This window comes from Oncorhynchus clarkii, chromosome 27 (genome assembly GCF_045791955.1).
Source record: "Oncorhynchus clarkii lewisi isolate Uvic-CL-2024 chromosome 27, UVic_Ocla_1.0, whole genome shotgun sequence".
Taxonomy (NCBI): Eukaryota; Metazoa; Chordata; class Actinopteri; order Salmoniformes; family Salmonidae; genus Oncorhynchus; species Oncorhynchus clarkii.
In genome coordinates this window covers 34624354-34651545 of record NC_092173.1, presented here as the reverse complement: position 1 = coordinate 34651545, position 27192 = coordinate 34624354, and the positions used below count along the sequence as shown (strand labels likewise).

General features: G+C 48.5%; 1 pseudogene; it reads left to right on the top strand.

The window, feature by feature from the left end:
- LOC139385773 (cytoplasmic dynein 2 heavy chain 1-like) overlaps window positions 1-27192 on the top strand; it is a 179991-nt pseudogene that overhangs the window by 97131 nt on the left and 55668 nt on the right.

Genomic DNA, 27192 nt, shown 5'->3' with positions numbered 1-27192 from the left:
GCCAGGCTTCTATTTGAGCCAGGTGTCTATTAGAGCCAGGCTTCTATTTGAGCCAGGTGTCTATTAGAGCCAGGCGTCTAGAGCCAGGCGTCTAGAGACAGGCTTCTTGAGCCAGGTGTCTATTAGAGCCAGGCTTCTATTTGAGCCAGGTGTCTATTAGAGCCAGGCTTCTATTAGAGCCAGGCGTCTATTAGAGCCAGGCGTCTATTAGAGCCAGGCGTCTATTAAAGACAGGCTTCTATTTGAGCCAGGTGTCTATTAGAGCCAGGCTTCTATTTGAGCCAGGTGTCTATTAGAGCCAGGCGTCTATTAGAGACAGGCTTCTATTTGAGCCAGGCGTCTATTAGAGACAGGCTTCTATTTGAGCCAGGTGTCTATTAGAGCCAGGCTTCTATTTGAGCAAGGCGTCTATTAAAGACAGGCTTCTATTTGAGCAAGGCGTCTATTAAAGACAGGCTTCTATTTGAGCAAGGCGTCTATTAAAGACAGGCTTCTATTTGAGCAAGGCGTCTATTGAAGACAGGCTTCTATTTGAGCCATGCGTCTATTTCTATAATGCACACAGCTTTTGCTCGTTTGCGTAGTTAATTGTTTGATTCTAGCATTTTTATAAACGTACTTTCCACACTATGTCACATTTCTGTTAGTATGCCTCTCCAAAGAAACACAAACTTTTCCTTGACTAATTATACTCCTCTTTGACATGCATTTTCGACAGTTATTACTTTCACCACTAGCAGGTGATCGACCAATTTCTAGGGTCTGTACTCCGAAGTTTACCATTTTTGAGCTCGCAAGTTAGCTAGAAGTTCTCAGCTGTTAGCAACCAATGGCTAGCAGTTTTTTACTGGCAATAAATATTAAACCTCTTGAGTAACTCATGGTAACATCGTAAACAACTCATTTAGACCAAGTGCTTATTTGGAACAGGCGTTTATTTGCTGAAATGTGTGTCGTTGCTGGCTATTAAAAGGGACAGATGGCTATTTGAGACCGCATTTATTTGACATTATATGGTATTTCTTCTGGAAGAAACAGCCGCACATTCCAGTCATTCCACCTAGAACTTTATCCTTGACTGTTGGGACACTGTCCTACCATATCTGCTTTCCTAATCTCTCCCTCTATCACCGTCTCTACCTCTCTCCCCCCTCTTCCTCCCTCTGCCCTCTACCTCCCTCTGCCCTCTACCTCCCTCTGTCCTCTACCTCCCTCTGCCCCTCTCTCCCCTCCCTCTACTTCCGTCTGTCCTACCTCACTCTGCCCTCTGCCCCTCTCTCCCCTGCCCTCTACCTCCCACACTCCCTTTACCTCCCTCCTCCTTGACTGTTGGGACACTGTCCTACCATATGTCCATCTGCTTTCCTAATCTCTCCCTCTATCACCGTCTCTACCTCTCTCCGCCCTCTACCTCCCCCTCCCTTTATCCTTGACTGTTGGGACACTGTCCCTCTGCCCTCTTCCTCCCTCTGCCCTCTACCTCCCTCTGCCCTCTACCTCCCTCTGCCCTCTACTTCCCTCTGCCCTCTACCTCTTTTCTCCCTCTAGCCTCTGCGCTCTACCTCCCTCTGCCCTCTACCTCCCTCTGCCAACTACCTCCCTCTGCCCTCTACCTCCCTCTACCTCCCTCTGACCTCTACCTCCCTCTGCCCTCTACCTCCCTCTGCCCTCTACCTCCGTCTGCCCGCTATCTCCCTCTGCCCTCTACCTCCCTCTGCCCTCTACCTCCCTCTGCCCTCTATCTCCCACTCCCTTTGCCTTCTACCTCCCTCTGCCCTCTCCCTCCCTCTCCCTCTACCCCCCTCTGCCCTCTACCACCCTCTGCCCTCACTCTGCCCTCTGCCCACTACCTCACTCTGCCCTCTGCCCTCTACCTCCCTCCTCCCTCTGCCCTCTACCTCCCTCTGCCCTCTAACTCACACTGCTCTCTACCTCCCTCCTCCATCTGCCTTCTACCTCTCTCCTCCCTCTGCCCTCTAACTCCATCTTTCTCTACCTCCACTCCCTCTACCTCCCTCCGCCCTCTACCTCCCCCTCCCTCTACCTCCGTCCTCCCTCTACCTCCCTCCTCCCTCTCCCTCTACCTCCCTCCCCCTATATCTCCCTATACCTCCCTCTACCGCTCTATATCTCCCTCCTCTCTTGTACCTCCCTGTACCTCCCTCATCTCTCTTTCTCCCCCTCTCTCTACCTCCCTCCTTCCTCTACCTCCCTCTACCTCCAACCTCCCTCTACCTCCCTCTCCCTCCCTCTACCTCCCTCCTTCCTCTACCTCTCTCCTCCCTTTAACTCCCTCCCCCCTCTACATCCCTCTACCTCCCTCTACCTCCATCCTCCCTCTACCTCCCTCCTTCCTCTACCTCCCTCCTCCCTCTACCTCCCTCTACCTCCCTCTACCTCCCTCTACCTCCCTCCTCTCTTTCCTTTACTCTTTACTTTACCCTGTACCTCCTTGTACCCACCCCCTCTCTCTACCTCCCTTTACCTCCAACCTCCCTCTACCTCCCTCTCCCTCCCTCTACCTCCCCCCGCCCTCTACCTCCCCCTCCCTCTACCTCCCCCTATATCTCCATATACCTCCCTCTACCTCTCTATATCTCCCTCCTCTCTTTACCTCCCCCTGTACCTCCCTGTACCTCCCTCATCTCTCTTTCTCCCCTTCCTCTACCCCCCCTCTCTCTACCTCCCTCTACCTCCAACCTCCCTCTACCTCCAACCTCCCTCTACCTCCCTCTCCCTCCCTCCGCCCTCTACCTCCCCCTCCCTCTACCTCCCCCTACATCTCCATATACCTCCCTCTACCTCTCTATATCTCCCTCCTCTCTTTACCTCCCCCTGTACCTCCCTGTACCTCCCTCATCTCTCTTTCTCCCCTTCCTCTACCTCCCTCCTTCCTCTACCTTCCTCTACCTCCTACCCCCCTCTCCCTCCCCCTACCTCCCTCTACCTCCCTCTACCTCCCTCCTTTCTCTACCTCCCTCCTCCCCCTCCCCCTCCCCCTACCTCTCTCTCTCTCGCTCCCTCTCCCCTCTACCTCCCTCCCCCCTCTACCTCCCTCTACCTCTCTCTACCTCCAACCTCCCTCTACCTCCCTCTCCCTCCCTCTACCTCCCTCCTTCCTCTACCTCTCTCCTCCCTTTAACTCCCTCCCCCCTCTACATCCCTCTACCTCCCTCTACCTCCATCCTCCCTCTACCTCCCTCCTTCCTCTACCTCCCTCCTCCCTCTACCTCTCTCCTCCCTTTAACTCCCTCCCCCCTCTACCTCCCTCTACCTCCCTCTACCTCCCTCTATCTCCCTCCTCTCTTTCCTTTACTCTTTACTTTACCCTGTACCTCCACCCACCTCCCTCTCTACCTCCCTTTACCTCCAACCTCCCTCTCGCTCCCTCTCCCCTCCCCCTACCTCTCTCTCTCTCTCTCTCTCTCTCTCGCTCCCTCTCCCCTCTACCTCTCTCCTCCCTCTACCTCTCTCCTCCCTCTACTTCCGTCTGTCCTCTATCTCCCTCCTCCTTCTTCCCTCTACCTCCCTCTGCCCTCTGCCTCCGTCTGCATCCTACCTCCGTTCACCCTCTGCCCTCTACCTCCTTCTGCCCTCTACCTCCCTCTGCCCTCCTCCATCTGCCCTCTTCCTCACTCCTCCCTCTGCCCTCTACCTCCCTCCTCCCTCCTCCCTCTCCCCTCCCCCTACTCCTCTCCCTCTCTCTTGCCCCCTCTCCCCCCCTACCTCTCTCTCTCTCTCACTCCCCCTCCCTCCCCCCTACCCCTCTCTCTCCCCTCCCCCTTCCCATCCCTCTCCCCTCCCCCTCCCCCTCTCTCCCCTCCCCCTGCCTCTCTCTCACTCTCGGTAATAGCTCTATCTTTCTGTAATTATCTATTGATTTACAGTTCCCACCCTATCTCCTGCTACATCTCTCTATTCTTCAGATATCACTGTCTTTCTGCCTGGACTGCAGTTCACCATCTCAGGTAGTAGCGATGGCGATGCTGCAGTCTTCTCATACTGTAGAGCAGGGATAGGTAACTAGATTCAACCGCGGGACGTTTTTTTTCGGAGCTGATGGTCTGAGCGCCGAAACATAATTATAATAATTTGTGCACTGCAAATGGACCACAACTAAGCCCAAAAAGAGATTGTATTTGAAAATAACAATAATTTCATACCTTGTGGGTCTGTTTCGACCCCGTGGGGCTGGTCCACTCCTGCTTTAGAGTTTAGGCCACCTCTATTCTGATCTGAAGTTTCTCACCTGTTCGTCTGCACTGTGCATGTATGATACCGTGGTGACATGCTCCTACAGTCTACATTCAGGTGTATTAACAACAATGGTTTAGATTGTAAAATGGCAGAATGTGAGACTGTGTGGTCTGGCCCAGGGTTGTGTTCAAACATAGAACAAACATAGAACATGACGAGTCAGGTTCTCTCTCTCTCTCTCTCTCTCTCTCTCTCTCTCTCTCTCTCTCTCTCTCTCTTCTATTCTATTCTATTCTATTCAAGGGGCTTTATTGGCATAAGAAACATGTGTTAACATTGCCAAAGCAAGTGAGGTAGATAATATACAACTCTGTCTGTCTGTCTCTCTCCTCTCTCCTCTTTCTCTCCAATCTGCTGCCTGAGAGCTGCCGCAGTATTGAGGGACTGCAGAGATGGACCCCTCTCGCTCACACACAGACACACACACACACGTTCGTACGCACGCACACACTCACATACAGTCCGGCATACCTTCCAGTGTCAATTAACCTTGGTATAGGCTGCTGAGGTCTCTCTGTCTCTCTTGGCCTCTCCTTCTGTCTATCTCCTGCATATTCACACTGAGACGTTGGCCTGAGGGCCTGACTTATTGGTGTGGCACACAGTATTCAACCAGGGTACACTATAAGCCCAGGCTAGAGAAAACACAGTGTCAAATGCAGGGCAACGTAGCCCTGAGCTAATACCATCACTAGGAGATGAGAACGACTTGACTGTATTCAACGTATTGTGGAGCAGAGCTGTACTGCATGCCAATGTTAACGTACTTCACTGCTCCACTAGTGGGATGTTCTGATACATTGCTAAGCCTTACGACCTATCCAGGTAACGGCTCAGTTTAGTTTTTATTGGAATGGAACACACCCCAAGACTAACCCTGTTGACTGGTGAAGGAAGGATGTTATGCAGAGTGCTCATGTAACTTTCTGCCTTATTGTCACACCTTGATCTGTTCCACCTGTCTTTGTGAATGTCTCCACCCCTCTCCAGGTGTCGCCCATCTTCCCCATTATCCCCTGTGTATTTATACCTGTGTTCTCTGTCTGTTGCCAGTTCGTCTTGTTTGTCAAGTCAACCAGCGTTTTTGTGTCTCAGCACCTGCTTTTGTCAGTCTTTCTTTTTCTCGCCCTCCTGGGTTTGACCCTTGCCTGTCCTGACTCTGAGCCCTTCTACCTGACTCTGAGCCCTAACTACTCTGCCTGCCCCCCCCCCCCCCCCCCCCCCCCCCAGGCTGCCTGCCATCCAGTACCGATGTCCCTCCTCTGGTTTACTGACCCCTGCCTGCCATCCAGTACCGATGTCCCTCCTCTGGTTTACTGACCCCTGCCTGCCATCCAGTACCGATGTCCCACCTCTGGTTTACTGACCCCTGCCTGCCATCCAGTACCGATGTCCCACCTCTGGTTTACTGACCCCTGCCTGCCATTTGGCACCAATGTCCCACCTCTGGTTTACTGACCCCTGCCTGCCATCCAGTACCGATGTCCCTCCTCTGGTTTACTGACCCCTGCCTGCCATCCAGTACCGATGTCCCTCCTCTGGTTTACTGACCCCTGCCTGCCATCCAGTACCGATGTCCCACCTCTGGTTTACTGACCCCTGCCTGCCATCCAGTACCGATGTCCCTCCTCTGGTTTACTGACCCCTGCCTGCCATTCAGCACCAATGTCCCACCTCTGGTTTACTGACCCCTGCCTGTCCCACCTCTGGTTTACTGACCCCTGCCTGCCATCCAGTACCGATGTCCCACCTCTGGTTTACTGACCCCTGCCTGCCATCCAGTACCGATGCCCCACCTCTGGGTTACTGACCCCTGCCTGCCATCCAGTACCGATGCCCCACCTCTGGGTTACTGACCCCTGCCTGCCTTGACCTGTTTATTGCCTGCCCCTGTTGGATTATTAAACCATTGTTAACACGACGTTGTCTGCATCTGGGTCTTACCTTCATTCCTGATACTACAGCTTTTATTTGATTTAACCTTGATTTATAGGCAAGTCAATTAAGAACACATTCTTATTTACAATGACAGCCTACCATTTAAGTTGTTTGTTCAACTGTATGTACAGTATTTTGTCTGGCTAGCTCTATCCATTGATGAAGCTGCCACACATCCACTGTTAGGAATGTGTGAACGCTATGTGAACTTTTGATGAAGCTGTAGTGTGTGTGTGTACATGTGTGCGTGCTACAGTGTGTGTGTGTGTGTGTACATGTGTCCGTGCTACTGTGTGTGTGTGTGCTACAGTACAGTCTGTCTCCCTGGCGGTGAGTCACTATGCTAATGAAGCGTGGGCTTTAATCCTCTTAGAGCTAATCTCCCACAATCCCCCGGTCCAGCCTGGCCCAGAGAGCCTGACCACCGCCACAACACAGTGGAGTGCTATCAGCGCAGTGTAAAAACAGCAACACACACATATACACACACTGTAGCACGGACACACACACACACGCACACACACACTGTAGCACGTACACACACACACACACTAGAGGTTTTCACGGGTCCACCCAAACCTGATTACCCAGGGCCGAGAGAGAGAGAGAGAGAGAGAGAGAGAGAGAGAGAGAAAGAGAGAGAGAGAGAGAGAGAGAGAGAGAGAGAGAGAGAGAGAGAGAGAGAGAGAGAGAGAGAGAGAGAGAGAGAGAGAGAGAGAGAGAGAGAGAGAGATGTATGTAAACATATGTTTCCCATGCCAATAAAGCCCCATAAATTGAGAGAGATGTTGTCTCATTTATGCTGCTGTGGCTTTTCACGAGAGGTGTGTTTTTCAAGACGCTTGTCTATCTTGTTGTTTTTGTTGGCCAATCACATCATCAAAGCGCCACTAGACTCTGGCTCTGTTAGGATTAAATTAGTTAGGAGATCAATGGAAGATTTATTTAGATAGATCAGTGGAAAGTGGAATTAGTTAGGAGATCAGTGGAATTAGTTAGGAGATCAGTGGAAAGGGGGAATATGTTAGGAGATCAGTGTAAAGGGGAATTAGTTAGGAGATCAGTGGAAAGTGGAATTAGTTAGGAGATCAGTGGAAAGTGGAATTAGTTAGGAGATCAGTGGAAAGTGGAATTAGTTAGGAGATCAGTGGAAAGTGTAATTAGTTAGGAGATCAGTGGAAAGTGGAATTAGTTAGGAGATCAGTGGAAAGTGGAATTAAAGTTATTTAAAAAAGGATATGTTTCAACGACTAGGAGCCAACAGGTAGGCTTTCACTCAATACTTTGAATGTGGTGTTTTTTGTTATTGTGTAGGATGGGGAAAAGCGATTAGCCAACCCAGCTAGCTAGCTATAGTTTAACTAGTTTCTCTTCTTGGTTTGATGCAGTCAAAACAGGTACTTTGTAATCAGATTGGATGATACCGGTAATGACCAGCTAGCTAAAAGTTAATAACTAGTGTGAGTCGGCTTGGTTGCTGCTGGCTCTCTCTTCCTCCTCCTCGCTCCACTCAGCCACAAACACACAGCAGGCCCCTCCCCCCACCTGCTGTTAGCCTTGCTCCTGTTTCCCCCGGTGCATGCACTACACACATGCAGACACATATGCACACTCTTACTCAAACACAGAATCACACACACTCAGGTGAAGACACATTGTAGACTAGGATTACACAACGAGAGAGAGAGAGAGAGAGAGAGAGAGAGAGAGAGAGAGAGAGAGAGAGAGAGAGAGAGAGAGAGAGAGAGAGAGAGAGAGAGAGAGAGAGAGAGAGAGAGAGAGAGAGAGAGAGAGAGAGAGAGAGAGAGAGAGAGAGAGAGAGAGGAATATTGAGCAGATACACTTTCATTGTGGATTGATGTGGTATAGGTGCTGCATGTGTGTTTTAGAGTGTTTGCGTGTGTGTGGCATATCAATGTGTCAAAAGGTGCTAAGCAGCAAGACATGACAAGTCATGCAGTCAAGTCAGAGGGATGATGCTCTTAGTGTTTCCATGGCAATGCAGGAAAAGGTCGTTGGAAGGCGTTCTAGCCATGACGAGAGCTGGGCTGTGTGTGTGTGTTAGATCAGAATATGAATTGAAGGGTTTTGTTCTGCTCTGTGTGTGTGTGTGTTTGTGTCAGTGTGTGTGTTTGAGTGTCAACATGTACACTGAGTGTAGAAAACATTAGGAACACCTGCTCTTTCCATTACATAGACTGGTCAGGTGAATTCAAGTGAAAGCTATGATCCCTTATTGATTTGTTAAATCTACTTCAGTCAGTGTAGATGAAGGGGAGGAGACAGGTTAATGAAGGATGTTTAATCCTTGAGACAATTGAGACATGTATGTGAATGGGCAAGACTAAATATTGAGATTGAATTGGCAAGACTAAATATTGAGAGTGAATGGGCAAGACTAAATATTGAGAGTGAATGGGCAAGACTAAATATTGAGAGTGAATGGGCAAGACTAAATGTTGAGAGTGAATGAGAGTGAATGGGCAAGACTAAATATTGAGAGTGAATGGGCAAGACTACATGTTGAGAGTGAATGAGAGTGAATGGACAAGACTAAATATTGAGAGTGAATGGGCAAGACTAAATATTGAGAGTGAATGAGAGTGAATGGGCAAGACTAAATATTGAGAGTGAATGAGAGTGAATGGGCAAGACTAAATATTGAGATTGAATGAGAGTGAATGGACAAGACTAAATATTGAGAGTGAATGAGAGTGAATGGGCAAGACTAAATATTGAGATTGAATGAGAGTGAATGGGCAAGACTAAATATTGAGAGTGAATGTCACGACTTCCGCCGAAGTTGGCTCCCCTGCCTGTTCGGGCGGTGCTCGGCGGTCGTCGTCACCGTCCTACTAGCCACCATCGATCCCTTTTTCGTTTGTCTGTTGGTTTTGTCTTATTAGTTTCACCTGTGTGTATTTTAGTTTATTGACGTCCTTATTTATAGTAGGTTGTCCCGCCCTTGTTTCGTGCGGGATTGTTTTGGTTTCATGTATTTTAGTGAATACGTATTGTGTTATTTGCTCCGATATATCTTAATCCTGTGTTGGATTATTTCACCCTGTTTTCGGGTTTTCAGTGTTTGTTCCGGAGAATAAACTATCGACTCACTGCACCTGCTCTCTGCGCTTGATTCCACCTACCTTGTTAATACGTGACAGAATCCCGCACCACCCATGGAATCAGCAGGAGCAGCCGCGTCTCCTCTCCCATCGATGGAGGAGAGAGTCCTCCACCACACCAGCGTGCTCCATCGGATTGGTTCTGCCATGGACCAAATGATGGAGAGGATGGATCGATGGGAGAGGAGTGGTCTTCCCACATCATCGCTAGCACCCCCTTCTCCAGCACCTCCTGTTCCTGCGACCACATCTGGCTCCGGGGCTCTGCGGTTGACACTCCCACGGGAGTATGACGGAACGGCGGCTGGGTGCCAGGGTTTCCTCCTTCAACTGGAGCTATACCTGGCTACCGTGCGTCCTGCTCCCTCTGGAGAGGAGAGCGTGAGCGCCCTCGTCTCCTGCTTGACTGGGCGAGCCCTCGAGTGGGCCAACGCAGTATGGAATGGCCCGGACTCGGCGAGGGATAATTACCCAGAGTTCACCCGCCGATTCCAAGCTGTTTTTGACCATCCACCAGAGGGTCGGGCGGCGGGTGAACGGCTGTTCCACCTGCGGCAGGAGACGAGGAGCGCTCAGGACTTTGCTCTGGAGTTCAGGACTTTGGCCGCAGGAGCAGGATGGAACGACAGGGCCTTGGTCGACCATTTCAGATGCAGTCTCAGGGAGGACGTCCGCAGGGAGCTGGCATGTCGGGACACCACCTGCACACTGGATGAGCTCATTGACTTGGCTATCCGTCTCGACAATCTGCTGGCTGCTCGCGGGCGTTCGGATCAGGCCCTGTCGTTTCCACTTCCCAGCCCTCCTGCCCCTATCCCTATGGAATTAGGAGGGGCAGCTTCGAGGGAGACCGGAGGAGGAGTGTCCTCCTGCACCAGTTGTGGTCGACGAGGGCACACGTCAGACCGGTGCTGGAGGAACTCGTCTGGGAGTCGGGAGGGCAGGCGGAGCACTGCTCGATCACCCCAGGTGAGTAAGCACCAGACTCACCCAGAGCCTCCTGTCGGTCATGTGTATGTTTTGATTTCTTTCCCTGGGTTTTTTCCCTCTCTACAGCATAAGGCGCTAGTCGATTCAGGCGCAGCTGGGAATTTCATGGATCGTGGGCTTACGTTAAGGCTAGGGATTCCCTGGTGTCGGTAGATCAACCTTTCCCCGTGCACTCATTAGATAGCCGACCATTAGGGTCAGGAGTGATTAGGGAGGCTACGGTGCCACTGGACATGGTAACGCAGGGGGATCATAAGGAGCAGATTAGTCTGTTCCTTATAGATTCACCTGCGTTTCCGGTGGTGTTGGGGGTTCCCTGGTTAGCTCAACACAACCCGGTGATTTCCTGGCGACAGGGGGCTCTTAAGGGGTGGTCAGAGGAGTGTTCAGGTAGGTGTAGAGGAGTTGCCGTTGGTGCGACTACGGTGGAGAGTCCAGACCAAGTTTCCACCGTGCGCATTCCCTCTGAATATGCCGATTTGGCTATCGCCTTCAGTAAAAAGAAGGCGACCCAATTACCACCTCATCGTCGAGAGGACTGCGTGATAAACCTTCTGGAGAACGCTGCACTTCCTAGGAGTCACGTGTATCCATTGTCCCAGGAGGAGACGGTAGCGATGGAAACATACGTTACTGAATCACTGAGACAGGGGTACATTCGGCCCTCCGCATCACCCGTCTCCTCGAGCTTCTTTTTTGTGAAGAAGAAGGATGGAGGTCTGCGTCCGTGCATTGATTATAGAGGTCTAAATTCCATCACAGTGGGGTTTAGTTACCCACTACCTCTCATCGCCATGGCGGTGGAATCATTTCACGGGGCACGCTTCTTCACAAAACTGGACCTGAGGAGCGCGTATAATCTGGTGCGTATCCGGGGAGGGGATGAGTGGAAAACTGCATTCAGTACTACATCTGGTCATTATGAGTACCGCGTCATGCCATACGGGTTGAAGAATGCTCCAGCCGTTTTCCAATCCTTCGTAGACGAGATTCTCCGAGACCTGCTCGGGCAGGGAGTGGTAGTGTACATCGATGACATCTTGATCTATTCTGCCACACGCGCGGCGCATGTGTCTCTGGTGCGTAAGGTACTTGGGCGACTGCTGGAGCATGATCTGTATTGCAAGGCGGAGAAATGTGAGTTTTTCAAACAGTCCGTTTCCTTCCTGGGATATCGTATTTCCACCTCTGGGGTGGTGATGGAGGATGACCGCGTTACAGCCGTGCGTAATTGGCCGACTCCGACCACGGTGAAAGAGGTGCAGCGGTTTTTAGGGTTTGCCAATTACTACCGGAGGTTTATCCGGGGTTTTGGTCAGGTAGCTGCTCCCATCACCTCGCTGCTGAAGGGAGGACCGGTGCGCTTGCGCTGGTCAGCAGAGGCGGGCAGAGCATTCACTCGTTTGAAGGAGCTGTTCACCAATGCACCCGTGTTGGCGCATCCGGACCCCTCTTTAGCGTTCATAGTGGAGGTGGATGCGTCCGAGGCTGGGGTCGGAGCCGTGCTGTCCCAACGCTCGGGCGTGCCACCCAAACTTCGCCCTTGTGCCTTTTTTTCGAGCAAGCTCAGCCCAGCGGAGCGAAACTATGATGTGGGGGACCGGGAGTTGTTAGCTGTAGTCAAGGCTCTGAAGGTGTGGAGACATTGGCTTGAGGGGGCTAAACACCCCTTTCTCATCTGGACTGACCATCGTAATCTCGAGTATATCCGGGCAGCGAAGAGAATGAATCCACGTCAGGCTAGATGGGCCATGTTTTTTACCAGATTCCGGTTTACCCTCTCATACCGGCCCGGCTCCCAAAACACCAAGGCCGACGCGCTGTCCCGCCTCTATGATACCGAGGAGCGGCCCGTTGAGCTAACTCCCATCATTTCACCGTCATGTCTCGTGGCACCGGTGGTATGGGAGGTGGACGCAGAGATAGAGGGGGCCTCACGGTCAGAGCCGGCCCCCCCCAACTGTCCAGTAGGAACCCAGTACGTACCGAGGGGGGTCCGGGACAAGCTGATTCGGTGGGCTCATACTCTCCCCTCCTCGGGTCATCCGGGCATCGAGAGGACAGTGCGGAGTCTGAGAGGGAGATACTGGTGGCCCACGCTAGCTAAAGACGTGAGATTTTATGTCTCCTCCTGCTCCGTGTGTGCTCAGAGCAAGGCTCCTCGGCACTTGCCTAGAGGGAAATTACAACCCCTCCCCGTTCCACAACGGCCGTGGACACACTTATCGGTGGACTTTCTTACCGACCTTCCCCCGTCCCAGGGAAGTACTACAATCCTGGTCGTTGTGGATCGGTTTTCTAAGTCCTGTCGTCTCATCCCGTTGCCCGGTCTCCCTACGGCCCTGCAGACTGCTGAGGCCTTGTTTACCCATGTCTTCCGGCACTATGGGGTGCCTGAGGACATCGTTTCTGATCGGGGTCCCCAATTCACGTCCAGAGTATGGAGGGCGTTTATGGAGAGACTGGGGGTCTCGGTCAGCTTAACCTCAGGTTTTCACCCCGAGAGTAATGGGCAGGTGGAGCGCGTAAATCAAGAGGTGGGCAGGTTTCTGCGGTCCTATTGCCGGGACCGGCCTGGTGAGTGGGCAAGGTATGTTCCCTGGGCTGAACTAGCTCAGAACTCCCTACGCCACTCCTCAACTAACTTGTCTCCTTTTGAGTGTGTGTTAGGTTACCAGCCGGTCCTGGCTCCATGGCATCAGAGCCAGACCGAGGCTCCTGCGGTGGAGGAATGGGTACAGCGCTCCAAGGACACATGGAAAGCCGTTCAGGACTCACTACGGTTAGCGGGCGAACGGCAGAAGAGGAGCGCTGACCAACACCGCAGTGAGGCCCCCGTGTTTGCACCGGGGGACAGGGTCTGGCTCTCGACCCGGAACCTGCCCCTCCGCCTGCCCTGTCGGAAGCTGGGGCCGCAGTGTGTGGGGCCGTTTAAAGTCCTGAGGAGAATAAACGAGGTGTGTTACAGGTTACAACTTCCTAGGTATTACCGTATTAACCCCTCGTTTCATGTGTCTCTCCTCAGGCCGGTGGTGGCTGGTCCCCTGCAAGAAGGTGAGGTGCCTGAGGTCCCTCCGCCCCCCCTGGACATCGAGGGGTCCCCGGCGTACACAGTTCGGGGCATTCTGGATTCGAGACGCCGGGTGGGGGGCCTACAGTACCTCGTGGACTGGGAGGGGTACGGTCCGGAGGAGAGATGCTGGGTTCCGGTGAGGGACATTTTGGACCCTTCTCTCCTGAGTGATTTCCACCGCCTCCACCCGGATCGCCCAGCACCTCGTCCTCCGGGTCGTCCTCGAGGACGGTGGCGGCGCGCTGCGGGGGCCGCGCGTCAGGGGGGGGGTACTGTCACGACTTCCGCCGAAGTTGGCTCCCCTGCCTGTTCGGGCGGTGCTCGGCGGTCGTCGTCACCGTCCTACTAGCCACCATCGATCCCTTTTTCGTTTGTCTGTTGGTTTTGTCTTATTAGTTTCACCTGTGTGTATTTTAGTTTATTGACGTCCTTATTTATAGTAGGTTGTCCCGCCCTTGTTTCGTGCGGGATTGTTTTGGTTTCATGTATTTTAGTGAATACGTATTGTGTTATTTGCTCCGATATATCTTAATCCTGTGTTGGATTATTTCACCCTGTTTTCGGGTTTTCAGTGTTTGTTCCGGAGAATAAACTATCGACTCACTGCACCTGCTCTCTGCGCTTGATTCCACCTACCTTGTTAATACGTGACAGTGAATGAGAGTGAATGGGCAAGACTAAATATTGAGAGTGAATGAGAGTGAATGGGCAAGACTAAATATTGAGATTGAATGAGCGTGAATGGGCAAGACTAAATATTGAGAGTGGATGAGAGTGAATGGGCAAGACTAAATATTGAGAGTGAATGAGAGTAAATGGGCAAGACTAAATATTGAGAGTGAATGAGAGTGAATGGGCAAGACTAAATATTGAGATTGAATGAGAGTGAATGGGCAAGACTAAATATTGAGAGTGAATGAGAGTGAATGGGCAAGACTAAATATTGAGATTGAATGAGAGTGAATGGGCAAGACTAAATATTGAGAGTGAATGAGAGTAAATGGGCAAGACTAAATATTGAGCGTGAATGAGAGTGAATGGGCAAGACTAAATATTGAGATTGAATGAGAGTGAATGGGCAAGACTAAATATTGAGAGTGAATGAGAGTGAATGGGCAAGACTAAATATTGAGATTGAATGAGAGTGAATGGGCAAGACTAAATATTGAGAGTGAATGAGAGTAAATGGGCAAGACTAAATATTGAGCGTGAATGAGAGTGAATGGGCAAGACTAAATATTGAGATTGAATGAGAGTGAATGGGCAAGACTAAATATTGAGAGTGAATGAGAGTGAATGGGCAAGACTAAATATTGAGAGTGAATGAGAGTGAATGGGCAAGACTAAATATTGAGAGTGAATGAGAGTGAATGGGCAAGACTAAATATTGAGATTGAATGAGAGTGAATGGGCAAGACTAAATATTGAGAGTGAATAGGCAAGACTAAATATTGAGAGTGAATGAGAGTGAATGGGCAAGACTAAATATTGAGAGTGAATGAGACTGAATGGGCAAGACTAAATATTGAGAGTGAATGGGCAAGACTAAATATTGAGAGTGAATGAGAGTGAATGGGCAAGACTAAATATTGAGAGTGAATGAGAGTGAATGGGCAAGACTAAATATTGAGAGTGAATGAGAGTGAATGGGCAAGACTAAATATTGAGAGTGAATGAGAGTGAATGTGCAAGATTACCCACAACAACAAGACAGCCTACAGGGAGGTGAGGTCCCTGGCAGAGTGGTGCCAGGGAAATAACTGCTCCCCCAACAAAACAAAGGAGCTGATCGTGGACTTCAGGAGACAACAGAGGGAGCACGACCCAATCCACATCGATGGGGCCACAGTGGAGAAAGTGAAAAGCTTCAAATTCCTTGGCGTACAGATCACTGACAATCTGAAATGGTCCGACAGGCAACAGCGCCTCTTCAACCTCAGGAGGCTGAAGAAATTCGGCTTGGCCCCTAAGACCCTCACCAACTTTTACAGATGCACCATTGAGAGCATGCTGTTTGGGTGTATCACAGCCTGACCCCATGATGCTACTGTCAGTATATTCACCTACATGCAGAAGAGAACACACACACTCACCGCCACACAGTCTTGCACAGCTAACCTTGTGGGGACACACAATTCAGTCCCATTCAAAATCCTATTTTCCCTAAACCCTAACCCTAAATCTAACCCGTTCTCTTACCATAACCCTAACCCTAACCCTAAAATCTTAACACTAACTCTAAAACCTAACCCTAGCTCCTAACCCTAACCCTTAACGTAATTATAACCTTAACACTAATTATAACCTTAAACCCCCTAGAAATAGCATTTGACTTTGTGGGGACCAACAAAATGTCCCCAGTTGGTCAAACTTCTGGTCCCCACAAGAATAGCTAAACACGTCCACACACACACACACACACACACACACACACACACACACACACACACACACACACACACACACACACACACACACACACACACACACACACACACACACGCAGTGTGGAGTCGGTTTGATAATCATCTCTGAATCACAGTGTGTAATCACAACCCAAGTGACAGTGTGCAGGAGACCACATGCCTATGGTGCTGCGGAGAGAGAGGATAGAGAGCGAGACCACACACCTATGGTGCTGCGGAGAGAGAGGACAGAGAGTGAGACCACACACCTATGGTGCTGCCACACACCTATGGTGCTGCGGAGAGAGAGGATAGAGAGGGAGACCACACACCTATGGTGCTGCGGAGAGAGAGAATGGAGAGGGAGACCACACACCTATGGTGCTGCGGAGAGAGAGGATAGAGAGGGAGACCACACACCTATGGTGCTGCGGAGAGAGAGGATGTTTGGCCCTGTCCGGGGGTGTCCTCGGAATGGGCCACAGTGTCTCCTGACCCCTCCTGTCTCAGCCTCCAGTATTTATGCTGCAGTAGTAGTTTATGTGTCGGGGGGCTAGGGTCAGTTTGTTATATCTGGAGTACTTCTCCTGTCCTATTCGGTGTCCTGTGTGAATCTAGGTGTGCGTTCTCTAATTCTCTCCTTCTCTCTTTCTCTCTCTCGGAGGACCTGAGCCCTAGGACCATGCCCCAGGACTACCTGACATGATGACTCCTTGCTGTCCCCAGTCCACCTGGCTGTGCTGCTGCTCCAGTTTCAACTGTTCTGCCTTAATATTATTTGACCATGCTGGTCATTTATGAACATTTGAACATCTTGGCCATGTTCTGTTATAATCTCCACCCGGCACAGCCAGAAGAGGACTGGCCATCCCACATCTGCTCTCTCTAATTCTCTCTTTCTTTCTCTCTCTCGGAGGACTCGCCCTAGGACCATGCCCCAGGAATACCTGACATGATGACTCCTTGCTGTCCCCAGTCCACCTGACTGTGCTGCTGCTCCAGTTTCAACTGTTCTGCCTTATTAGTATTCGACCATGCTGGTCATTTATGAACATTTTAATATCTTGACCATGTTTTGTTATAATCTCCACCCGGCACAGCCAGAAGAGGACTGGCCACCCCACATAGCCTGGTTCCTCTCTAGGTTTCTTCCTAGGTTTTGGCCTTTCTAGGGAGTTTTTCCTAGCCACCGTGCTTCTACACCTGCATTGCTTGCTGTTTGGGGTTTTAGGCTGGGTTTCTGTACAGCACTTTGAGATATCAGCTGATGTACGAAGGGCTATATAAATAAATTTGATTTGATGATTTGATTAGAGGGAGACCACACACCTATGGTGCTGCGGAGAGAGAGGATAGAGAGGGAGACCACACACCTATGGTGCTGCGGAGAGAGATGATAGAGAGGGAGACCACACACCTATGGTGCTGCGGAGAGAGAGGATAGAGAGGGAGACCACACACCTATGGTGCTGCGGAGAGAGAGGATAGAGAGGGAGACCACACACCTATGGTGCTGCGGAGAGAGAGGATAGAGGAGAGAGAGGGAGACCACACACCTATGGTGCTGCGGAGAGAGAGGATAGAGAGGGAGAGCAAATGCCTATGGTGCTGCGGAGAGAGAGGATAGAGAGGGAGACCACACACCTATGGTGCTGCGGAGAGAGAGGGAGAGCAGATGTCTATGGTGCTGTAAAGAGAGAGGAGAGAGGAGAGAGAGGAGAGAGAGGGAGACCACACGCCTATAGTGCTGCTGAGAGAGAGGAGAGAGAGGAGAGAGAGGGAGAGCAGACACCTACAGTGCTGCGGGGAGAGAGGAGAGAGGAGAGAGAAGAGAGAAGAGAGAAGAGAGAGGAGAGAGAAGAGAGAAGAGAGAGAGAAGAGAGAGAGGGAGAGAGAGAGAGAGAGAGAGAGAGAGAGAGAGAGAGAGAAGAGAGAGAGGAGAGAGAGAGAGGATAGAGAGAGGAGAGAGAGAGAGAGAGAGAGAGAGAGAGAGAGAGAGAGAGAGAGAGAGAGGAGAGAGAGAGGAGAGAGAAGAGAGAGAGAGAGAGGAGAGGAGAGAGAGAGGAGAGAGAAGAGAGGAGAGAGAAGAGAGAAGAGAGAGGAGAGAGGAGAGAGAAGAGAGAGGAGAGAGGAGAGAGGAGAGAGAAGAGAGAGAGAGGAGAGAGAAGAGAGGGAGTTTTTCCTAGCCACCGTGCTTCTACACCTGCATTGCTTGCTGTTTGGGGTTTTAGGCTGTGTTTCTGTACAGCACTTTGAGATATCAGCTGATGTATGAAGGGCTATATAACTAAATTTGATTTGATTTGAGAAGAAGACCACACACCTATGGTGCTGCAGAGAGAGAGGATAGAGAGAGGATAGAGGGGAGGAGAGAGAGAGGAGAGAGAGGGAGACCACACACCTATTGTGCTGCAGAGAGAGAGAGGAGAGAGAGGGAGACCACACGCCTATTGTGCTGCAGATAGAGAGAGGAGAGAGAGGATGTTGTGGTCTCCTCATTGTGTCCTTTCCTCCTCTATAACCCTCAGGGGAACATTTCAATGCTAAGATTTGTGCGGAGGCATGCTGTGTTTTAGAAAAAGTTCCTGGACGCACAATGAGATTTATGGACACATCTATGAGTCTCTGCACACTGCAAGGGCTGCTGAGAGGACAAGTTGCTGTCTGTTTTGATAGAAATAGCTAAATCCCTACCTCTCTTTCTCCCTCCCTCCTCTCTCTCTCTCAAGGTATGAGGGAGTTGTCTCCTCCTCCTCTGAACCTGACGAGTACTTGCTGTTGTGCTACACACTAGTGATGGATTGGGTTACCTATAGTTTAACCTTTACTCCATCAGGGCATCTGATGTGACCTGTCTCTCCCTAGGTGGCAATGGGAAAGGGCCAGACTGATGTGGCCTTAGCCACTCTGAGAGAGCGTTCACACAGCGGAGACTGGCTCTGCCTTAAAAACATGCACCTGGTGTCTGCATGGCTGCCCCTGCTAGATGTGTGCGTCTTTATGTTGAATTGTGGACATAACGTGACACTAGATGTGTCATTAGAGCCACAGTGCTGTGGTCGCAGGCAGGCAGGCATGAAGAGTTTAACCCTGATTAGGATCGCCATGAATCATGGACAGACAGTGTGTATGTGTTACCTGGGAATGTGGTTAGCCGTGTCCCTGTAGCAGGTCAGAACTCTCTAGGGGGTTCAGCTACAGATCTCTCCTGTCCTAGCCTGTACAGCAGCATCACTGTTCCTGCTGTGCTCTAAACCCTACCTTGTTACAGAAGATCTCTCTCTCTCTTCCTCTCTCTCTCTTCCTCTCGCTCTCAATTCAATTACATAGATTTTATTGACATGGCAAATTAAATTACTTAAATTGTCAAAGTATACATAACAAAAATGGTGGGACCAACAGCAACAAGTCATTGATAGTAGGAATGGAAATGTGGTTACCATTAACAGCAACTACAACAACAATATTCATGAGAATAACAATACATTTTATCAATAGTAGTAGATCAGTCTCAACCTGACTGAGAAGACACATGACATGGTATGAAAGACAAAACAAATCTAAAAGGGAAATATTATTTACATCAAATTGCACTTTTCACTGGCTGTCCCTCAAGTTGTGGCAGGAGGACACATATTTGGCCGCCAAAACTGCACACTCAATAAATAGTTTCAAATTTGTTGTACTGAATTATCATTTTGAGAAAGAAAGATTATCTTAAGTTTAAGTATTTGTCACAGTGTAATAGGAAATGCAGCTCTGTCTGTACCTCTCCCCTGGAGCAGAGTGAGCACAGCCTGTCCTCTCTGGGCAGCCAGGATTGTCTGTGATGACCGGTCTCTACAGCCAGACTTTCCTCTCTGGGCAGCCAGGTTTGTCTCTGGCGACCGTTCTCTATATCCAGACTGTCCTCTCTGGACAGCCAGGTTTGTCTGTGACGACCGGTCTCTATAGCCAGACTGTGCTCTCTGAGTCTGTACCTAGTTAGTGTTTTCCTCAGTTTTCTATCAGTCACAGTGGTCAGAGAGTCTGCCACCATGTACAGTGCCTTGCAAAGGTATTCATCCCCCTTGATTTTTACTATTTTGTTGCATTACAGCCTGTAATTTAAATAGATTTTTATTTGGATTTCATGTAATAGACAAACACAAAATATTCCAAATCGTTGAAGTGAAATGTAAAAAATTACTTGCTTCATAAAATTAAAAAATGTCAAAATTAAAAACAGAAAAGTTGTGCGTGCGCATGTATTCACCCCCTTTACTATGAAGCCCCGAAATAAGATCTGGTACAACCAATTACCTTCAGAAGTCACATAGTTAGTTAAATAAAGTCCACCTGTGTGCAATCTAAGTGTCACATGATCTGTCACATGATCTCAGTGTATATATACACCTGTTCTGAAAGGCCCCAGCGTCTGCACCACCACTATGCAAGGGGCACCACCACTATGCAAGGGGCACCACCAAGCAAGCGGAACTATGAAGAACAAGGATCTCGCCAAACACGTCAGGGACAAAGTTGTGGAGAAGTACACATCAGGGTTGGGTTAAAAAAAATATATCTGAAACGTTGAACATCCCACAGAGCACCATTAAATCCATTATTAAAAAATGGAAAGAATATGGCACCACATCAAACCTGCCAAGAGAGGGCCGCCCACCAAAACTCAGGGACCAGGCAGCGAGAGCATTAATCAGAGAGGCAACAAAGTGATCAAAGATAACCCTGAAGGAGCTGTAAAACTCCACAGCGGAGATTGGAGTATCTGTCCATAGGACCACATTAAGCCTTATACTCCACAGAGCTGGGCTTTACGGAAGAGTGGCCAGAAAAAGTAATTGCTTAAAGAAAAAAAATAAACAAACACGTTTGGTGTTTGCCAAAAGGCATGTGGGAGACTCCCCAAATATATGGAAGAAGGTACTCTGGTCAGTACTCTGATGGCTAAAAATTTAGCTTTTTAGCCATCAGGGAAAAGGCCATGTCTGGCGCAAACCCAACACCTCTCATCAGCCTGAGAACACCATCCCCACAGTGAAGCATGGTGCATCATGCTTCACCCCAATTCTGCTCTACAGTTTTTATTTGCACTTGTAAAACCCTGCATGCAGTATTTCGATTGGATGTTTGTCCCATTTGGTAAATTCATTATTAGAGAGCACCCCATAGTTTGCTGCATGTAGAGCAATTGGTTCTACAACTGATTTGAAAATTGAGCCAGATTCTAATTGGAATTTAGATTTTAATATTCCTTTTAACGAAAACAGACATGAGCTGGCGCACACCCAGAATAATAGTTTGCGTGGAGGTGCTGACTAACGGCGAGTAAATTAACTTAGGCACAGTGATGCCGAAACGTTGGTAAATACCCATTACGTTGCTGGGAGATTATACATGGAGTGCACAACTTTCTTTATGTTGATAATATTCCTTTAATAGCATAGGATGCTCTTCTTGCTTTGTCTCTCATCTTGTTTAAAGCCATGTGAAAGATACTTGTCTTGCTGATATTTAGTCCTAGATACATGTAGTTTTTGGTGTGTTCTAATAGAATAAAATGTTTATTTGTCATTCTGATTTCCGGACCTTTTTTGGAATATCTTATACATTCAGTTTTTTTAGAACCTGTGCAGATGATCTAGGTGCTGCTGTAACCCCTCTTTAGTGGGAGACAGGAGCACCAGGTCATATGCATACAGCAGATACTTGATTTCAGTGTTGCGTAGGGTGAGACCAGGTGCTGCAGATTATTTTAATGTTTTTGGCAATTCAGTAACGTAAATGTTAAATAGTGTTGGACTTATTGGGCAGCCCTGTTTCACTCCCCGTCCCTGGGAGAAGAAGTCTGTTTGCTTGTTGCCAATTTTAACCACGTTCTTTTCCAATTCCACTTTCTATTAGTTTATAAAAAATTGAATCAAATGCTTTCTTGAAATCTACAAAACGCGAGTAGATTTTTTGCCTGTCTGTCTGTCTGTCTGTCTGTCTGTCTGTCTGTCTGTCTGTCTCTGTCTCTGTCTCTGTCTCTGTCTCTGTCTCTGTCTCTGTCTGTCTGTCTGTCTGTCTGTCTCTGTCTCTAGATTGATGTCGTTACTGGACTATGGGTGTGTAGTTTGTCTCTGTCTGCCCAGTAACCACTGACAACAGGCAGGGGGAGGTGTTGAGGTGGAGGGTGGCACTGCAACAGAGCTTGAAATGAAAAGGTGGTAGAAACAGGGGATGAATGAAGAGAGGAGGGATGCAGGGGTAGCAGAGCAGTCAGTCAGAGGAGACAGGTGAAAAGCAGCCATGGAGGGAAGAGAGGACAAAAATATACCCTCTTTATTTTATTATCCACCTCTTCACCCTCTTCTCTCCTATTTGTTCCTCTCTCCTCCTCCTCCCCTCCCTCCCCTCCTCTCTACACCCTTTGGTGCTTCAGGGATCTGAGCAGTTGGTCAGTGTCGTTTAGCTGAGAGAGAGTGAGAGAGAGAGCCCAGACATGGTTCTCTGAGAGAGAGAGAGAGAGAGAGAGAGAGAGAGAGCCCAGACATGATTCTCTGAGAGAGAGAGAGAGAGAGAGAGAGAGAGAGAGAGAACATATGTTTCCCATGCCAATAAAGCCCCATATATTGAGAGAGATGTTGTCTCATTTATGCTGCTGTGGCTTTTCACGAGAGGTGTGTTTTTCAAGACGCTTGTCTATCTTGTTGTTTTTGTTGGCCAATCACATCATCAAAGCGCCACTAGACTCTGGCTCTGTTAGGATTAGGTTTCAGTGCTCTCTGAGTTTAATTGAAGCTGGCAGAGAGGCTCTCTCCCTCTTCCATCCTTTCTCTCTCTGCTCTGCAGCAGTTAGACATGTTCACCAGGGACTCGTCCTCCCTCCTCAGGCCCCTAACTATCACATGCTTTAGTATTCCCCAAGGTAATACACTATCAGATTGACTGGTTATTAACTAGCAACAATCAGAGGAGCATGAGCTGCTGTGGCCCACAAGCAGATCACAACAATCATTGTCAATCACTGAGTCAGCCATACAGTATTTGGCAGATTAACATGTGTCTCCAGAAATGGACACCAGGAAGAGTAGCTGCTGCCTTGGCCACAGCTAATGGGGATCCTAATAAAATACTAAATGATTATGGTAAGTGTCTCTGGTTATGGCTTGATGTCAGCAAATGACATACAGGCTTCCATGGTGTATGCTAAGGACCAAATGTAGAAACACCATTAGAACACACCAATATAATTCACTTTTAGAAAACACCAATAGAACACACCAATAGAACACACCAAGAGAGCACACTATTAAACACACCAAAAGAACACACCGATAGAACACACCATTGGAACACACCAATAGAACACACCATTAGAACACACAAATAGAACACACCATTAGAACACACCATCAGAACACACCAATAGAACACACCATTAGAACACACCAATAGAACACACAATTAGAACACACCATTAGAACACACCAACAGAACACACCAATAGAACACACCAATAGAACACACCAATCAGAACTCAGAAACAGGGTGGAACTTCTGAGAGATTCAACCTTCGATACAGGAGCTCTGAGCTATACACACACACACAAATACACAAATACACACACAAACACACACACACACACACACACACACACACACACACACACACACACACACAACACAGACCTGCACAATGGAAAGACATACATGGTCCCCCAACTCTCTCTGAAGGTGCCAGACTTATTTGAATAACATAGATATTTACATAATGATGTCTAACTCCCTCTCTCTTTCATTCTCTCTCTCTCCCTCTCTCTTTCATTCTCTCTCTCTCCCTCTCTCTTTCATTCTCTCTCTCTCTCTCTTTCATTCTCTCTCTCTCCCTCTCTCTTTCATTCTCTCTCTCTCCCTCTCTCTTTCATTCTCTCTCTCTCCCTCTCTTTCACTCTCTCTCTCTCCCTCTCTATTTCATCTCTCTCTCTCTCCCTCTCTCTTTCATTCTCTCTCTCTCTCCCTCTCTCTTTCATTCTCTCTCTCTCCCTCTCTTTCATTCTCTCTCTCTCCCTCTCTTCCATTCTCTCCCTCTCCCTCTCTCTTTCATTCTCTCTCTCTCCCTCTCTCTTTCATTCTCTCTCTCTCCCTCTCTTTCATTCTCTCTCTCTCCCTCTCTTTCATTCTCTCCCTCTCCCTCTCTCTTTCATTCTCTCTCTCTCCCTCTCTTTCATTCTCTCTCTCTCCCTCTCTCTTTCATTCTCTCTCTCTCCCTCTCTCTTTTATTCTCTCTCTCTCCCTTTCTCTTTCATTCTCTCTCTCTCCCTCTCTTTCATTCTCTCCCTCTCCCTCTCTCTTTCATTCTCTCTCTCTCCCTCTCTTTCATTCTCTCTCTCTCCCTCTCTCTTTCATTCTCTCTCTCTCCCTCTCTCTTTTATTCTCTCTCTCTCCCTTTCTCTTTCATTCTCTCTCTCTCCCTCTCTCTTTCATTCTCTCTCTCTCCCTCTCTCTTTCATTCTCTCTCTCTCCCTCTCTCTTTCATTCTCTCCCTCTCTCTCTCTCTTTCATTCTCTCCCTCTCCCTCTCTCTTTCATTCTCTCCCTCTCTCTTTCATTCTCTCTCTCTCCCTTTCTTTCGTTCTCTCCCTGTCTCTTTGCTCTCATTTAGCTCTTATCTTTACTTCCTCCCCACCATATGTTTTACCAGCGGGGTTATTAGCCAGGAAAGGAACACACTGAAGACTGGATAAGAGCGAGAGGTTGAGAGGTTGAATGGATGAACGATGGAAAGATGAGCTGATGAGCTGCTGTCTGTCTCCTGTGAAATCTAGCAGGGTCTATCCATCCTGCTCATAAAGTGGCATATATTAGCGAGACGAACAAGCCAGACTAGAATTTAGCCTACCCATTGATGTGTTAGGAGTGTGTGTTTTTGTGGTGTGGGTTTCGGTGGGTGGGTGGTTGGGTACAGTGCCTTGCGAAAGTATTCGGCCCCCTTGAACTTTGCAACCTTTTGCCACATTTCAGGCTTCAAACATAAAGATATAAAACTGTATTTTTTTGTGAAGAATCAACAACAAGTGGGACACAATCATGAAGTGGAACGACATTTATTGGATATTTCAAACTTTTTTAACAAATCAAAAACAGAAAAATTGGGCGTGCAAAATTATTCAGCCCCTTTACTTTCAGTGCAGCAAACTCTCTCCAGAAGTTCAGTGAGGATCTCTGACTGATCCAATGTTGACCTAAATGACTAATGATGATAAATACAATCCACCTGTGTGTAATCAAGTCTCCGTATAAATGCACCTGCACTGTGATAGTCTCAGAGGTCCGTTAAAAGCGCAGAGAGCATCATGAAGAACAAGGAACACACCAGGCAGGTCCGAGATACTGTTGTGAAGAAGTTTAAAGCCGGATTTGGATACAAAAAGATTTCCCAAGCTTTAAACATCCCAAGGAGCACTGTGCAAGCGATTATATTGAAATGGAAGGAGTATCACTCCACTGCAAATCTACCAAGACCTGGCCGTCCCTCTAAACTTTCAGCTCATACAAGCAGAAGACTGATCAGAGATGCAGCCAAGAGGCCCATGATCACTCTGGATGAACTGCAGAGATCTACAGCTGAGGTCGGAGACTCTGTCCATAGGACAACAATCAGTCGTATATTGCACAAATCTGGCCTTTATGGAAGAGTGGCAAGAAGAAAGCCATTTCTTAAAGATATCCATAAAAAGTGTCGTTTAAAGTTTGCCACAAGCCACCTGGGAGACACACCAAACATGTGGAAGAAGGTGCTCTGGTCAGATGAAACCAAAATTGAACTTTTTGGCAACAATGCAAAACGTTATGTTTGCCGTAAAAGCAACACAGCTGAACACACCATCCCCACTGTCAAACATGGTGGTGGCAGCATCATGGTTTGGGCCTGCTTTTCTTCAGCAGGGACAGGGAAGATGGTTCAAATTAATGGGAAGATGGATGGAGCCAAATACAGGACCATTCTGGAAGAAAACCTGATGGAGTCTGCAAAAGACCTGAGACTGGGACGGAGATTTGTCTTCCAACAAGTCAATGATCCAAAACATAAAGCAAAATCTACAATGGAATGGTTCAAAAATAAACATATCCAGGTGTTAGAATGGCCAAGTCAAAGTCCAGACCTGAATCCAATCAAGAATCTGTGGAAAGAACTGAAAACTGCTGTTCACAAATGCTCTCCATCCAACCTCACTGAGCTCGAGCTGTTTTGCAAGGAGGAATGGGAAAAAATTTCAGTCTCTCGATGTGCAAAACTGATAGAGACATACCCCAAGAGCCTTACAGCTGTAATCGCAGCAAAAGGTGGCGCTACAAAGTATTAACTTAAGGGGGCTGAATAATTTTGCACGCCCAATTTTTCAGTTTTTGATTTGTTAAAAAACGTTTGAAATATCCAATAATTGTCGTTCCACTTGATTGTGTCCCACTTGTTGTTGATTCTTCACAAAAAAATAGTTTTATATCTTTATGTTTGAAGCCTGAAATGTGGCAAAAGGTCGCAAAGTTCAAGGGGGCCGAATACTTTCGCAAGGCACTGTATGTGTACGTGTTTCATGACAGATTTCCAATGACTATAACCTAAACTCTAACCCCTGTTTAACACCGGTCACAGAGGACCCTCCACTCTAACCCCAGTCTAACCCTGGTCCCAGAGGACCCTCCACTTTAACCCCAGTCTAACCCTGGTCACAGTAGATCCTCCACTCTAACCACTGTCTAACACTGGTCACAGTAGATCCTCCACTCTAACCCCAGTCTAACCCTGGTCACAGTAGATCCTCCACTCTAACCCCAATATAACTCTGGTCACAATAGATCCTCCACTCTAACCACTGTCTAACACTGGTCACAGTAGATCCTCCACTCTAACCCCAGTCTAACCCTGGTCCCAGTAGATCCTTCACTCTAACCCCAGTCTAACCCTGGTCACAATAGATCCTCCACTCTAACCCCAATATAACCCTGGTCACCGTAGATCCTCAAAAATAACCACTGTCTAACACTGGTCACAGTAGATACTCCAGTCTAACCAAAGTCTATCCCTGGTCACAGTAGATCCTCCACTCTAACCCCAGTCTATCCTTGGTAAAAAGTCAATCCTCTACTCTAACCCCAGTCTAACCCTGGTCACAGTAGATCCTCCACTCTAACCCCAGTCTAACTCAGGTCACATTAGATCCAACACTCTAACCCCAGTCTAACCCTGGTAACAGTAGATGCTACACTGTAACAACCATCAAACACTGGTCAAAGTAGATCATCCACTCTACCCCCAGTCTATCCTTGGTCACAGTTGATCATCCAATGTAACCCCAGTCTAACCTTGGTCACATTAGATCCTACACTCTAACCCCAGTATTACCCTGGTCACAGAAGAT